This window comes from Aedes albopictus, chromosome 3 (genome assembly GCF_035046485.1).
Source record: "Aedes albopictus strain Foshan chromosome 3, AalbF5, whole genome shotgun sequence".
Taxonomy (NCBI): Eukaryota; Metazoa; Arthropoda; class Insecta; order Diptera; family Culicidae; genus Aedes; species Aedes albopictus.
Genome location: NC_085138.1, coordinates 125,500,715 through 125,513,865, shown reverse-complemented (window position 1 = coordinate 125,513,865; position 13,151 = coordinate 125,500,715). Strand labels below are relative to the sequence as shown.

Genomic DNA, 13,151 nt, shown 5'->3' with positions numbered 1-13,151 from the left:
TTGAGCGGCTTTTGCGTGAATCGATTTTGTTTTGATGGACTGCGTTTGTCGTATGAAGTCATGGTTAGAGCGAGTGTCATTCGACATTGACCATCCTGAAACTGCACAACCCTGATTGAGATAATTTGATATTCTGAATCTGCATGCCAAACTGAGCTGAAATCCAAATTTTCATGAATTTTGGAGCCCGGGAACCTATTTAAAAATCAATTTGAAGTTTGTATGGGAGAAATTTGTCGAATCACCCCTCGTTGCAGTTTGTACTGGGCGGAGCTGTCAAACAGTTTCCCAGCTGTCAAAAGGTGATTTCAAAAAATCTCTTTGAAATTGATTTAGGTACCAAAATAAGGTTCTAAAAATCGAAAAAAAAACATAGTGGCTCAGAAAAAGGCGCTCTTTCGTATAAAATCAAAAAATCAAAACATTTTTCATAATTTAAAAACCCAATTGTTTTTGTTCTTGTTTCGTAAAATCGAGGCATCTTCTTAATTTTTTTTTTTTAATGATTTGTTTATGAACCAGTAATTTATGTGAGTTAAATATATCAGAGTAAATCGAAAAGCGTTTCCAAATTTATATAAATAGATAAAAAAGTTTTTTCAACCACTAATTAGATAGGACTAACCAAGGGAATTCCCAATGGTACAAGAGATACCAGGACACCCAGCAAAGTGCCTGCCGATCGATTTGTGGGTCAGAACACTTGGCGGAGAAATGTTCCATTTATTTAGCATACAAACCGGTCCTCTGTAAATTGATGCCCGTATAGGAGAAAGAAAACCGCGATCATAATAAAATAAAAGAAAAAAAAAATGAAACCATCTGCGAAAGGCAACCAGGCACAAAATTTGGATGTGGCGGCGGAGTTAATGTTAACTTAAGCGACATACATTTCCATGAATCGCAGGGCGTGTCCACCGAATAAGTTATGCATTAGCCCAATCGGTGGGCATATCTTCGCTGGAACCGTTATGTGCGGATTAATCAGAATTGAAATTAGTTTAGTTTTAGATCTAGTTTTGATATTATCTTGAAGGTTTGCGGTCAGGCATGATATCAGAAATTTTTGTTGCAAACTCAACTTTCTTAGTGCGTTGGGAACTAATCGGTGGGTGACGTAATGTACGGTTTGAGTCAAAAATGATCCCAATGTATAAGGAGGGTTAAACTTTAGGAAAAAATACCACCACCACAACTTATTATTTTCTTGCTCTGTATCGTTGTATTATAAAATTTTTAGCATTCAATTGTATGTAACGGTTAACTATGCCCAGGAATGCCGTGTTCTTCTTCTTGGCGTAACGTTCCCAATGGGACAGAGCCTGCTTCTCAATTAGCGTTTTATCAGCACTTCTTCAGTTATTAACTGAGAGCTTCCTCTATACAGCTTCAGCTATATAGGCCTGGGAATGCCTTCTTCTTCTTAGTGGCTTTCGTTCCCAGTGGAACTTGAACTTAAGCGACTTAATGTTCAACTTAATGTTCTTTGAGCACTTCCACAGTTATTAATTGAAGGGCTTTCTTTACCTGACATTGCTTGAATTTGTATATTGCGAGGCAAGAACAATGATACACTATACCTAGGGAAGTCGAAAAAAATTCCCGACCGGAACAGAAATCGAACCCGGCTTCTCCGGGTTGGCGATCCAAAGCCATACGCACTACGCTAACTGAACACCTCATTTAGGATGAAATTTTGGAGATGGCCATCATGTAAATCACGTAGAATTCTCGGAAAAAATAATCCTGTCAAATATATTATACAAATGATGACACGTGTTAACCGGAAACAGTGGTCAAACATGATCATAAATATTATTTAATAGAAACCCGTCAACAGCTTCACGGTCATGTGGTTCGAAAATAAAACCCATTCATTAGTGTTAATTTGTCTGAAAATTTCTCCCGTCAAGAGTGTGCCACCGATCGTCGGCGATCGTCATCTTCTTCGGTGACGATCATTGCGCGTTGTCCTACACATGTTACGTTTCATTCACAATCCAGTATCGTCCCACCAAAAACCACGACACAATCCACACGCCATCAGAAAACAGAAGAAGACACCGAATTAGAATTGATTAATGTGTGACCCGATGCAACTTAGGCAGACTTATTGAAATTTACGACCATATTGTCGTTTTCTGCGAAAATCGCGTAATAGACAGTATGGGAGTTGGACATACTGACTTTTCCATTCTCTCCAATACCGTTTGACGCCTACGCCTTTTGATAAAAAATGGGCTTTGTGCTTTAGTGTATGGAGCTCTGTTGATCATCGTTTGCATAAAAAAAAAACTATGATCTAGGTAAAATGTTTGAATTCTTTGGTGTTTCTCTTTAAGAGTTCGAGAAACACGCACCGCACCGCATTTAGAATTAATTCCTCTGCTTACCCCGTATATCATTTTTTGCTATTTCATAAATTGAAACTTTCCAAGAAAATCTATACGTTATCTGATCCCTTTTTTGCTTAGCAAAACAAAACTCTTCCACCGCGACAGAAAGCAAATTTACAATTTATATATTTCTTGAAAAATTTTCACAATTAAGAGAATCGTACAAAAATATAAAAAATAATAAGATTACTCAACGTGTTACTCAATATTGGCGGTCGGATTGTTCTCGCTTAGCCAACCCTGGACGTAAAACGAGGTTGGAGTGTACTATATCATATCACATAAGCCTGTAGCAAGTGCTTTATTCATACAAATTTAAAATCAGTAAATTTTCCCCAAGCGATATTTTGAGAGCTATGCATTGATATTTTATCTTATCATAAAATAATATGGTTAGTAAGCATAGCATAACAGTTGTAAAATTTTGTTACAGCTTTGACTTTGTTATGACATAAAACTTCGCGTAACAACACGGGCCACTTGTAGAACTACAGTAAAACCTCCATGAGTCGATGTTGAAGGGACCATCGACTCAAGGAAATATCGAGTAGTGGAACAAAAAGCCTTTAGGTAGTTTTTTGGGGGACCATCATAGTAACCCAGAAATTATTTTTCAGTATGGAAGAAATTACCTCCATGAGTCGATATCGAGTCAAGGAACATCGACTCATGGAGGTCTGACTGTAATTTGGCCGGGGTTCTGCTAAACCGAACTAAGAGCCAATAAGTTTATTCCAAGATATTTAAGGTTAAAGTTTAACCACTCACAAATAAACAACAGCTAAGGTTATTTGAATCTTTTCCGTACACATGTAACTTACAAGCCTTTATTAACCATCAGAAATATAGAATGTATGAAAATTTATTGAAATGATTGATAGAATTACATTTAATTTCTCAGTACTTTGCACTCAGTTCACTCTGGCTGAACAAAAACATTGCAATATGGTTAATAGTTCAGTGTGGCTGATTGTGTTTCTTTGTTTCACAGAAAACCAGTCGGATGGTGAAAAAAATCTCGATTTTTCATCGTCCATAAAGTTTGCAATCGATATCACTCACAATCCTTTACATGAATCAAAGAGGACGCGTATAGTATGGTAGCACGGAGGTCTCAAAATAGTTTGAAATATGAACGGCGGAAGCCCTCCCAGTTCAGCCCTTCCCACCCATGTTTTTTTTTTCATAGGCGGTGCATGTGCATTGTGCAGGTACAGAACAAGAGTGATGATGTCCTTGCAAGTCCTGAGGTCCTCCGATGTGAAAGTGGAGCAATGTGTGTACTTTATATTTATGCTGGTCGAAGAAAACCATGAAAATGTTCTGCCAAAGTGAACTAAGACAAAAAAAATTCAAAAATATGAAAAAGATTCGAACTTGAATTATTTAAGCGATAACCAAGCGCGTTACCTCTAGGTGATTTTACCTAGCTGAAGGTCAGTCGTTAAGTCTGAATCAAGTTCTAAACATTCTTCTCAAGGATGATTTTCGTGAAAACGCCATTTTTCGATCAGCCAAAGCGAACCAAGTGTTTGATTTTTTTTTCTAGCTTTATTATTTTAATTAGCCTTGTTGTTTAATGACGGCTCTTGTGTTAAATTATCAGTATGAGGTGTGTCAACATAACGCAGGTATTTAAAACCAGTTGATATTTGTATTGTTGAAAATAAATTAGTTTTAAAATGTAGTGGATTTGGTTCGGTCTGGCTGAATGTGATTTGGAAAAATGGCGATCTGCTCCATCTAAACATAACTGGATCCTCCAACATCCGTATTTCTAATAATGTGTTCAATTCTCTCACAGATTGTTACTGTGGATCGGTTAGAAGTTAGAAATCTGACGGTGGTGAGAAGAATTTAAAATGTTCATCATCTGCACATAAACTGAAATATTTCGCTGATTCTATGGAATGGTTTACAGTTCACTCTGGTTGGATGCAATTTTATTTTTGTATGTTCTGCCAAACAGAAATTTTTAATTTACTCCCCGAAGAGCAGTCAGAATTACTGGACTTTTACATGGAAGGAACATCACCAATTTCTTCATCCAATGGTTCGGAAAACTCATTTTTTCAAAAAATGGTCTTTGGTTCGGTTTAGCAGAACCCCGACCATTTGTTCTCTTTTACTATTGTCGGAGACACGTTTTGCTCTGTTGTTGAACGAATCGATTTAGAATGGTTAACACCATAAGCGTATTTATTAGGGTGCTTGTAAGCCAATGCCGCATATGAAATCTAGTAGGCTGAATTGTGTACAGGGCGACCTGGAGTAAACGAGATTGCAGTTCATCTGATATGTTACAGTCGGTAAATTGTAAGCTACTGCCTATAATCTGGCATTATACATCAGCATGACGTCAGAAACTTTTTATATTTGATAATTTAAGCAGAGAGTAAAAAAATCGAAGATTGAAAGTGAAGATTGACATTCTCATTTTTTCATTCGTTTTTGCTCACATTCACAGTAAAACCGCTCAGCACTAAAATGTGTAAGCCCTACTCATAATTGCATAATTTCCAGACCACACAAAAATGTGTTACAGTTACACATTCTCAAAAACAGCTCGTACACTCGTCTAGATGCGAAATGTCGATATTTTTTTTTGTTTTCCAAGGTCACTAGTAAACTAGTAAATTTTTGTGAATTTAACGATTTTGCGGACACAGGAGCTGATTTTGTGAATGTGCAAGGGTTACACATTTTTGGCGTAGTCTGGAAATTATGCACTTTAGTGCTGAGCGGCGTTAGCGTGTTCATTGTCAGCTGAATGCCTCTCTTTTTTCATTCAATTCTCTGTCACGAATATTTTTTCGCGCGTCGTAAAATGACCAATTTCTGCTAACAGACGCACAATACGAGTTTATGGACAAATAGAGAACATTATTTAGTATTCTAATTAACTGCTATACACAAGTTTTGAGGTGATTGGAAGTATAATCGGGAGTTACGGTCTAGTTTTATTTCTCAGTGAAAATTGTCAGTGACAGAAAAATGAATGAATAGGTGAACAAATTCATTCACCAAAATGAATTTTATTTTGATCCCTCAGTTGAGAATTTTCAAAATTCGTGTTGAGTTTCACTCATTGAAAATGAAAATTTTAAACTCTGGATTTAAGTATAAGCTGAAAAGCACTCTCGTTCTATTAAAAATAGGTCTTTCTTTTGATTTATACTATCGATATCGAAGAGTTCTTTAGTGTTCACTCTATACTAACTCTCCCATCAATTTTTTGTTTTTTTTTTGTTACGATTAAGGCCGGGTAACGCATAATACAGTAGATCGGCCCACATATAATTGTGCTTTTGGGTGAGTAGAAAAACCTGTGAAAGATTAAGCTCAACCGGGTAAAAAACTGAGCTGGCGCAAATGAGTATCACAATCACTCGGATATAGCAGCTGCGGACCCCTGTATCCACTTCTCCGAAAATGTCAACGGAACTGCTCTGGTCATAAATTCAGTATGATGTACGAACTGAATTGTCCTTATCAATGCAATGGTTGCACAACTCAGAGTTGATGTGCACGTGATGAAGTCGCATGTACGAGAGCCGCATTGCAAACGAGCTCCCAGGAACAGGAGCACTGCGCATCAGGCTTACTTACCTTACCGATCGGGCTAAAGGCAGGGGTGGCCTCTGCTGTACATAGTAGCCGTCTCGTTTCCACTTGGTTCATGGGTGTTTGTTTCCAGTTCCGCACTCTGCGTAGGGTCCACAGATCGTCCTCCACTTGGTCGACCCACCTAGCTCGCTGCGCTCCACGTCTTCTTGTACCGGTCGGATGACTTTCGAGAACCATTTTAGTCGGGTTGCTATCTGACATCCTGATGACGTGACCCGCCCGCAGTAGCCTCCCGATTTCTCCAAGTCCCGTCTTCCATCTGCACTCCGCCGTAGATGGTACGCAACACCTTCCGTTCGAAAACTCCAAGGGCGCGTTGGTCCTCTGCACGTAGGGTCCACGTTTCGTGCCTACAGAGGACGACCGGTCTAATCAGCGTTTTGTAGATAGTTAACTTCGTGTTACGGTGAACTTTATTCGATCGTAGAGTTCTGCGGAGTCCAAAGTAAGCATGATTTCCTGCAACGATGCGCCTCTGAATTTCTCTGCTGGTGTCGTTGTCGGCGGTCACTAGTGAGCCCAAGTACACGTATTCTTCAACCGCCTCGATTTCATCACCATCGATAAAAATTCGGGGTGGCAGGCGCGGTGATTCCTCCCTGGAGCTTTTTGCCATCATGTACTTTGTCTTCGATACATTAATGACTAATCCGATTCGCCTGGCTTCACTCTTTAGTAGGATGTACGTTTCCGCCATTGTCTCAAATTTACGAGCAATAATATCAATATCATCAGCGAAACCAAGCAGCTGAACGAATTTCGTGAAAATCGTTCCACTCGTGTTTATCCCCGCTCTCCTAATTACACCCTCTAAAGCAATGTTGAACAGCAAGCACGAAAGACCATCACCTTGCCGTAACCCTCTGTTAGATTCGGAGGGACTCGAGAGTTTCCCTGATACTCGAACTACGCACATGACTTGATCCACCGTCGCCTTGATCAATCGTATCAGTTTATCCGGGAATCCGTATTCGTGCATAACACAGCGCAACATTTTTTTGTCTCAAGAGCAAACTTATGTGTCTCCGAAGGATTTTGGGCCGCTGAATCCGAATCCGGGCTCAGATTTGCTCTAACACGTCACAATTTTGAGCTATACCTCAATTTATAGGGCAAAATATGCGATTTTGGGCTTTTTTGACTGCAAGCTATTAAGCAAGGAAATATTTTTTTCAAGCAATCAAAAGGTTAATTGGTCAATTAACATCTAAATTAACGACTCATGCAAAATATTTCGTTCTACCTAATCAAATTAGATAGATTTAAGCATTTTATGTTAGTATGAAAACTTGCATGCAACTTTTGGAGGATGACTTGTATGGGAAATATCGTACCTAACATAAATCGCTTAAAACTATCAAATTCGATTTCGTAAAACGAAATATTTTGCATGAGTCGTTGATTTAGATGTTAATTGACCAATTAACCTTTTGATTGCTTGAAAAAAATATTTCCTTGCTTAATAGCTTGTAGTCAAAAAAGCCCAAAATCGCATATTTTGCCCTATAAATTGAGGTATAGCTCAAAATTGTGACGTGTTAGAGCAAATCTGAGCCCGGATTCGGATTCAGCGGCCCAAAATCTGTCGGAGACACATAAGTTTGCTCTTGAGACAGACAAAAAGTTATTTTTTGTTACGCTGTGTAATCTGCCGTAGCTGTTCTCGATCGATTGTATCATGGCGAACAACTGGTCCGTTGTAGCGCGTTCACGCATAAATCCAGCCTGATATTGCCCCACGAACTCTCTTGCAATCGGTGATAGACGGCGGCATAAAATTTGAGAGAGTATCTTGTAGGCAGCGCTCAGTATACTATAGCTAGTCCACCATAGCCACGCAGGCCATAGCGAGGCTAGCTCCGTCGATGTCTGTTTCTCAGGGGATAGACAAAATGATCGGGACAGGCAAAATTTCCACTTTTCAAAAAATGTCCAATTAGCTGTAACTTTTCGATAAGTGCATCAAATATTCTCAAATTTTCACTGTAAGTTCATCAACTAGTTGTGTATTAGTGAACAAAATTTGGAAAAGATCGGGCTATTCTGCACGAAGTTATAAGCATTTTAGAAAAAAGGTAGAATTATCTGATAACCAACTTTGAGCTGTTATATCTCCGGATTCAATGAACCGATTGCAATGAAATTTTGTCCATTTATGACTCATATAATGTGCTCTGAAAAACGTTTGACACAATTTGAAGTTATTAACGAGAGAAAAAGTTATAGCGGTTTCATTGATTTTATATTTTTTTAGTAAAATGGTCTATTTTTAATATGCATCCCATTACTTTTTCAATGAATTGCCGCCTGTGTTGTTACTTTCTTTCAAAACATATCTGTATTCAAGAGAATCGGAGGAAATTTAAATGAACTATAATTAGCATCTTGAATTTTGAAACGATGTTGAAATTTAAGAAAATTTGGTGTTTTATTAGAAAAATAATCTAATCGTTATTATTTTCTTCCGTGTTAAGAATTTTTAGTTATGTCAAAAGTTTTTCGAAGCTTATTATATAAGTCATAAATGGTCAAAATTTCATTGCATTCGGTTCATTAAATCCGGAGATATAACAGCTCAAAGTTGGCTATCGGATAATTTTACATTTTTTTAGAATCTTTATAACTTCGTGCAGAATCGTTCGAGCTTTTCCGAATTTTGTTCACATATATACAAATAGTTGATCAAGTTACAGTGAAAATTTGAGAATATTTGATTCATTTATCGAAAAGTTACAGCTATTTGATTTTTTTTTTGAGAAGGGAAAATTTTGCCTGTCCCGATCATTTTGTCTATCCCCTGTAAATAAAAAGAACGCAAGACATCTTTCATCAAACTAGACGGCTGCCTGCGCTATGGCCTGCGTGGCTATGGTGGACTAACTCCAACAGGTTATGGGCCCAGGAGCGTGTTCCACAGCACGTATCAACCGGGAGAAGGATCGGTCGCATAAGTCGCGGAGTCGCAGCACGGGATCCTTGGGCGGATGGATTGACTGCAACGGAGGACAGGATCCATGGGAATGTTGACGATACGGGTCAACTGGATGACTGCTGGCTGGTCACCGGACGGAGCTCGAGGATTGTTGTGAGTTGGATCGGGTGCAGCTCGGTGGTCGCACCTGGACTATGTGGTTGGCGACAGGAGGAGTGATCCGGAAGACAACATGAAGGTGGAGCTCGGAGATGGACCTGGTCGGAGCCGGAACTGGTGTAGAGCTGGTGCAAACGTCGGAGTTGGGCCACTTGCCAAGCGTTGGAGTGAGGAGGAGCTTCGAGCCAGGAGGAGGTGATCGTGTTTTGAAGGTAGCGACGCTAAGGAGGAGTGTTGGAAGTTAGGTAGCGTTGAATGCTCGGGTAGTGTCGAACCTTCAGGTACGTGAGGATTGCAGTATTGTTGATGGGTTGAATTGCTGGAGAGATGTCGTAGGTATATTATTATAAAAGATGAATGTTAATTGTATATACCTGAATGGAATAAAGAGTGTGTCGGTTGCTGATTGAAGTATCAGTCGGCAGCCTTGAACTCTTAACATGCACATCATTGCGTTGATCGGCTGCCACCCGACCACACGTTGTCGCATCTTTCCCAACATTATAAATCCTGTTCCCAGTTCATTGGTGGTGCCACAGCTTTGGTAGAAGGTAGCCGCTCGATGCCCGCTTTTCCACACTTTCTGTCCATTCCAACAAAGTTCCTGCAACGCCACGATGTCGAAGTTGCGGTGATGTAGTTCGTCGTAGATTATCCTGTCACATCCTGCGAAACCAAGTGACTTGCAATTCCATGTTCCAAGTTTCCAATCGTAGTCCTTATTTCGTCGCGTGGGTCTTTTTGCCGATTGTATTGAGTCGTATTTTCTGCTATGTTATTCGCAATGGGGATTTTTACGGATGGCTTAATGGGCTCTCGTCGGAGGGCCATCGTGCCAGTTCTGTTTAACGTCCCAACCAACACTGGGACGACCACGCTAATGGGGCTACCACCTTGGATCTTGCTGGACGTAACGGCATCACTGGGACAAAGCCTGCTTCTCAGCTTGGTTCTGTGAGCACTTTTTGCATGTGTACATCGTGTTTCAGGCACGAAGACACTCTATGCCCTATGAAGTCGAAGAAATCTCCTTTACGAAAAGTTCCTTGACTGAGCGGAATTCGTAGAGGGTTAGATGACCCTTGGTACTCCAAGGCTACTCTATCAGTTTTGCCGAAGACTGCATTAAAATCACTTACTTACTTACAAGTCAGACTAAGGTCTGAGTATCTCCTCTGCTGAACGTATGAATTGTCTCCATTCAAATCGGTCCGTGGCTGTGCGTCGCACTCTGCGAAAGGTCCGCAAATCGTCCTCCACTAGCTCGCTGCGCATCACGTCTTCTTGTGTCGGTCGGAATGCTCTCGAGAAAGAAATTTTTATCGGTTTGCTGTCCGACATTCTGATGGCGTGACCCACCTACCGTAGCCTCCAGATTTTCGCGGTGGTTAGTTCTCTCAGCAGCTGATGCAGCTCGTGGTTCATTTGCCTTCTCTAAGACTCTTCTTCCATCTGCACTTCGCTGTAGATGGTACGCGTCACCTTAACGTTCGAAAACTCCCCGTACACGAATTCTGCAACCGCCTTGGTAGAAATTCGGGATGGCTGGTGCATTCCTTTCGCATGCCTCAATAATTGGCTTTCGTAAAACGTGGTATCATTGATAACAACATAGATCGGCTTGACCCACCTCATGGAATGTTCTAATGAGCAATTTTCAATACATTTGCTTTTGCTCATGAACGGTTTTTTGTAATCTGTAATTGTTTGGCTACTGAGTGATAGGGAATTCATGAAAATTGAGCTTCATAAGCTTATCATAAATCGTTATTTTCTTAACTCTGTTTTGCAATCGGATATATTTTCAAACATTCAGGCTTGGCATGAATACTAGGTACAATTCGAAATTTTCATTCAAGGTTCGAAATCACTCACTGTAATAACTCAAAATGACATCCTACATTTGAATTTCATAAGTGAAACCTTTATGAAAGAGCTCCTTTTCCTTAAAAATGACGACTTTTCAAAGCTAGTCATTGCATTGCCTACCTTTAGGCGTTTATCATGGTTTAAATGATTTTAATCCTAAAATAACTAAAAAAATCAACATTATGACCCGAATCCTATTAAGAACATATTAAACTATGTCATAATTTGTTATTAATTTTTATATATCAGAATAAGGTAATGAAATAATGGAAGAAGACTTAGAAGGAAAGTAATTAATCAATCAATTACTCTGCTGCGAATCATAATTGTAATCCCTCGATTAGGATGTGGGTCGAACTCTCGCACACGATCCGGAGAAGATCGTGCAAAGTTCAGCTGAGAAATTGAGCATTTTCAGCAATCAGCTTCTGCTGCTGGGAGCAAACGCAGCATTTTGCAGCGTCGTCGTCATCGAAGATAGACTATAAACACTCTTGGTCTCAGTCAGTCGCCGTCGTCGTTGTCGTCAACATCATCATCCATCCATCCGTCGTCAACGTTGCTTGGCTTGGCTGGCAGTTTACTGAGGAGCAGCTGTGTGCTTTCTGCTGTCCGTGGTATAAAACTGTGCAACAGCCAACGTGAATGTTTAGTTCTTCCGTAGCCGACCCAGTAGATGGTCGAGCTTTTTCCCCGCCGTCCGTTCCGTTGTTGGTTGGTTGATTGTGTCGTGATTATCACTTTGAGCACTACAATTAGGCGGGCCCGTGATACTTTCGGTGGCTGGCCTCGGAGTTCTCTCTCCTCTCGTGCTGTGTGAGGTATCTATCTACCTGTTTGATGATAGGGGAAAAATGTGTGTTTTAGCATCGACTGTGATTGTGATCAGGTGTTCGAGATGATGGTGATCCGCGTGTCGATTTGGACCGCATAGTGATATGGATTGACTTATTTTAAGCCGAACGAAACTCGTTTTCAAACGATGCTCAACAGCAGAAGAAGATCATCCGGTTGGAGAAGACCCTGTGGTGTCCGCAATCGCGTGAACTGGTTCGCAGAATTCGAAAGTTTGCCCACACCGGGAGGAAAGACAGTTTTGGCAAAGCAAAAGTGAATGTGCATAACGAATCACATTAGCCGGTCGGTCGGTTAATGTTGCGAATCTTTTATTTTTTTTACTTCTCCACTAACTGGTGCTACGGTTCATCTACTTCAGGACTAATAGTTGCGTGTTGGCAGCGTTGTGATTACTGATTAGCACGAAGTGTGCTCTATGCATTTCACTAGCTGGACTTAACTGACGCTCGCTGGAGATGGCATAAAGTGTGAGCTAAGCGGTTCTCAATCTACGGCCCTAGGTCATGCACATTGCAGAGAATATGTGTTGTGTTGTTCAACTCGATTAAACCATTCATTTGTGATGAAGAAGAAAGCACCTTCAAACTGAGTAAACATGTTGCAGCTGTATACACTTGACTTATGTTACTCACTGATTACAAAAAGAATTCAATTAGTGCAATATACGATCAATCAAGCCAATAAACATGTTAATTTTTTCCTAGATTTTGGGCCTGGGAATTTGTTCCTAACTAATTCACTAACATTTTTGGACAAATAACGGCATTAAAAGAATAACTTATTTCATTCACTTTGGTTTAATAAATTGTTTGTGACATCTGAACACACACTTTCTCAAAGAGGAGACTTAGTGGACTTTATTCCTGGGAAAAATCATTCGCCAGTGTTCTTTCGGAACAACATTGCTGATGAACGAAAGACGTTCAAACTAAGACGCAATTTTACAACGGCCGATTGTTTCTGACTGAAACCGTAATCTGGGGTTAAATTGATCACTTTAAAACAACTTTTACGGATAACATCGGTAACAATTCAAATATCTCTTGGCAATAACTTCTGCATAACCACTACCGGGTAAACTTCTATAAAACTACATGTCAGAGTTTTGTCCAACAAATTTCAACATAAAGTAATATAACAAAAAATTGGGTCGCAAATGAACATCGTCAAACATAGAAAAAATATTTTTTGAAACTGATTCAAAGTGAACAGAAAGATCACAGGTATTAGTAGTGACAATCGACTATTTAGTATCAAGATCAACGGTTTCAGCTGAACCGAAAAAAAATGCAAGACTAACTTTATTCAAA

The 13,151-nt window shown here is 39.9% G+C and overlaps 1 protein-coding gene across 6 annotated transcripts in view; it reads left to right on the top strand.

The window, feature by feature from the left end:
* LOC109621300 (neprilysin-2) overlaps positions 1–13,151 on the top strand; it is a 139,530-nt gene that overhangs the window by 11,980 nt on the left and 114,399 nt on the right. For 3 of the 6 annotated variants that reach the window (XM_062859006.1, XM_062859004.1, XM_062859005.1), the window contains exon 1: positions 11,625–11,804. The exons of 1 other annotated variant lie outside the window; for it this stretch is intronic. The gene's annotated coding sequence lies outside the window, so the exon portion shown is untranslated. Of the gene's footprint in view, positions 1–11,561; positions 11,805–13,151 lie in introns of those variants that run through there. 2 more of the 6 variants (XM_062859008.1, XM_062859007.1) reach the window with 2 other exon arrangements.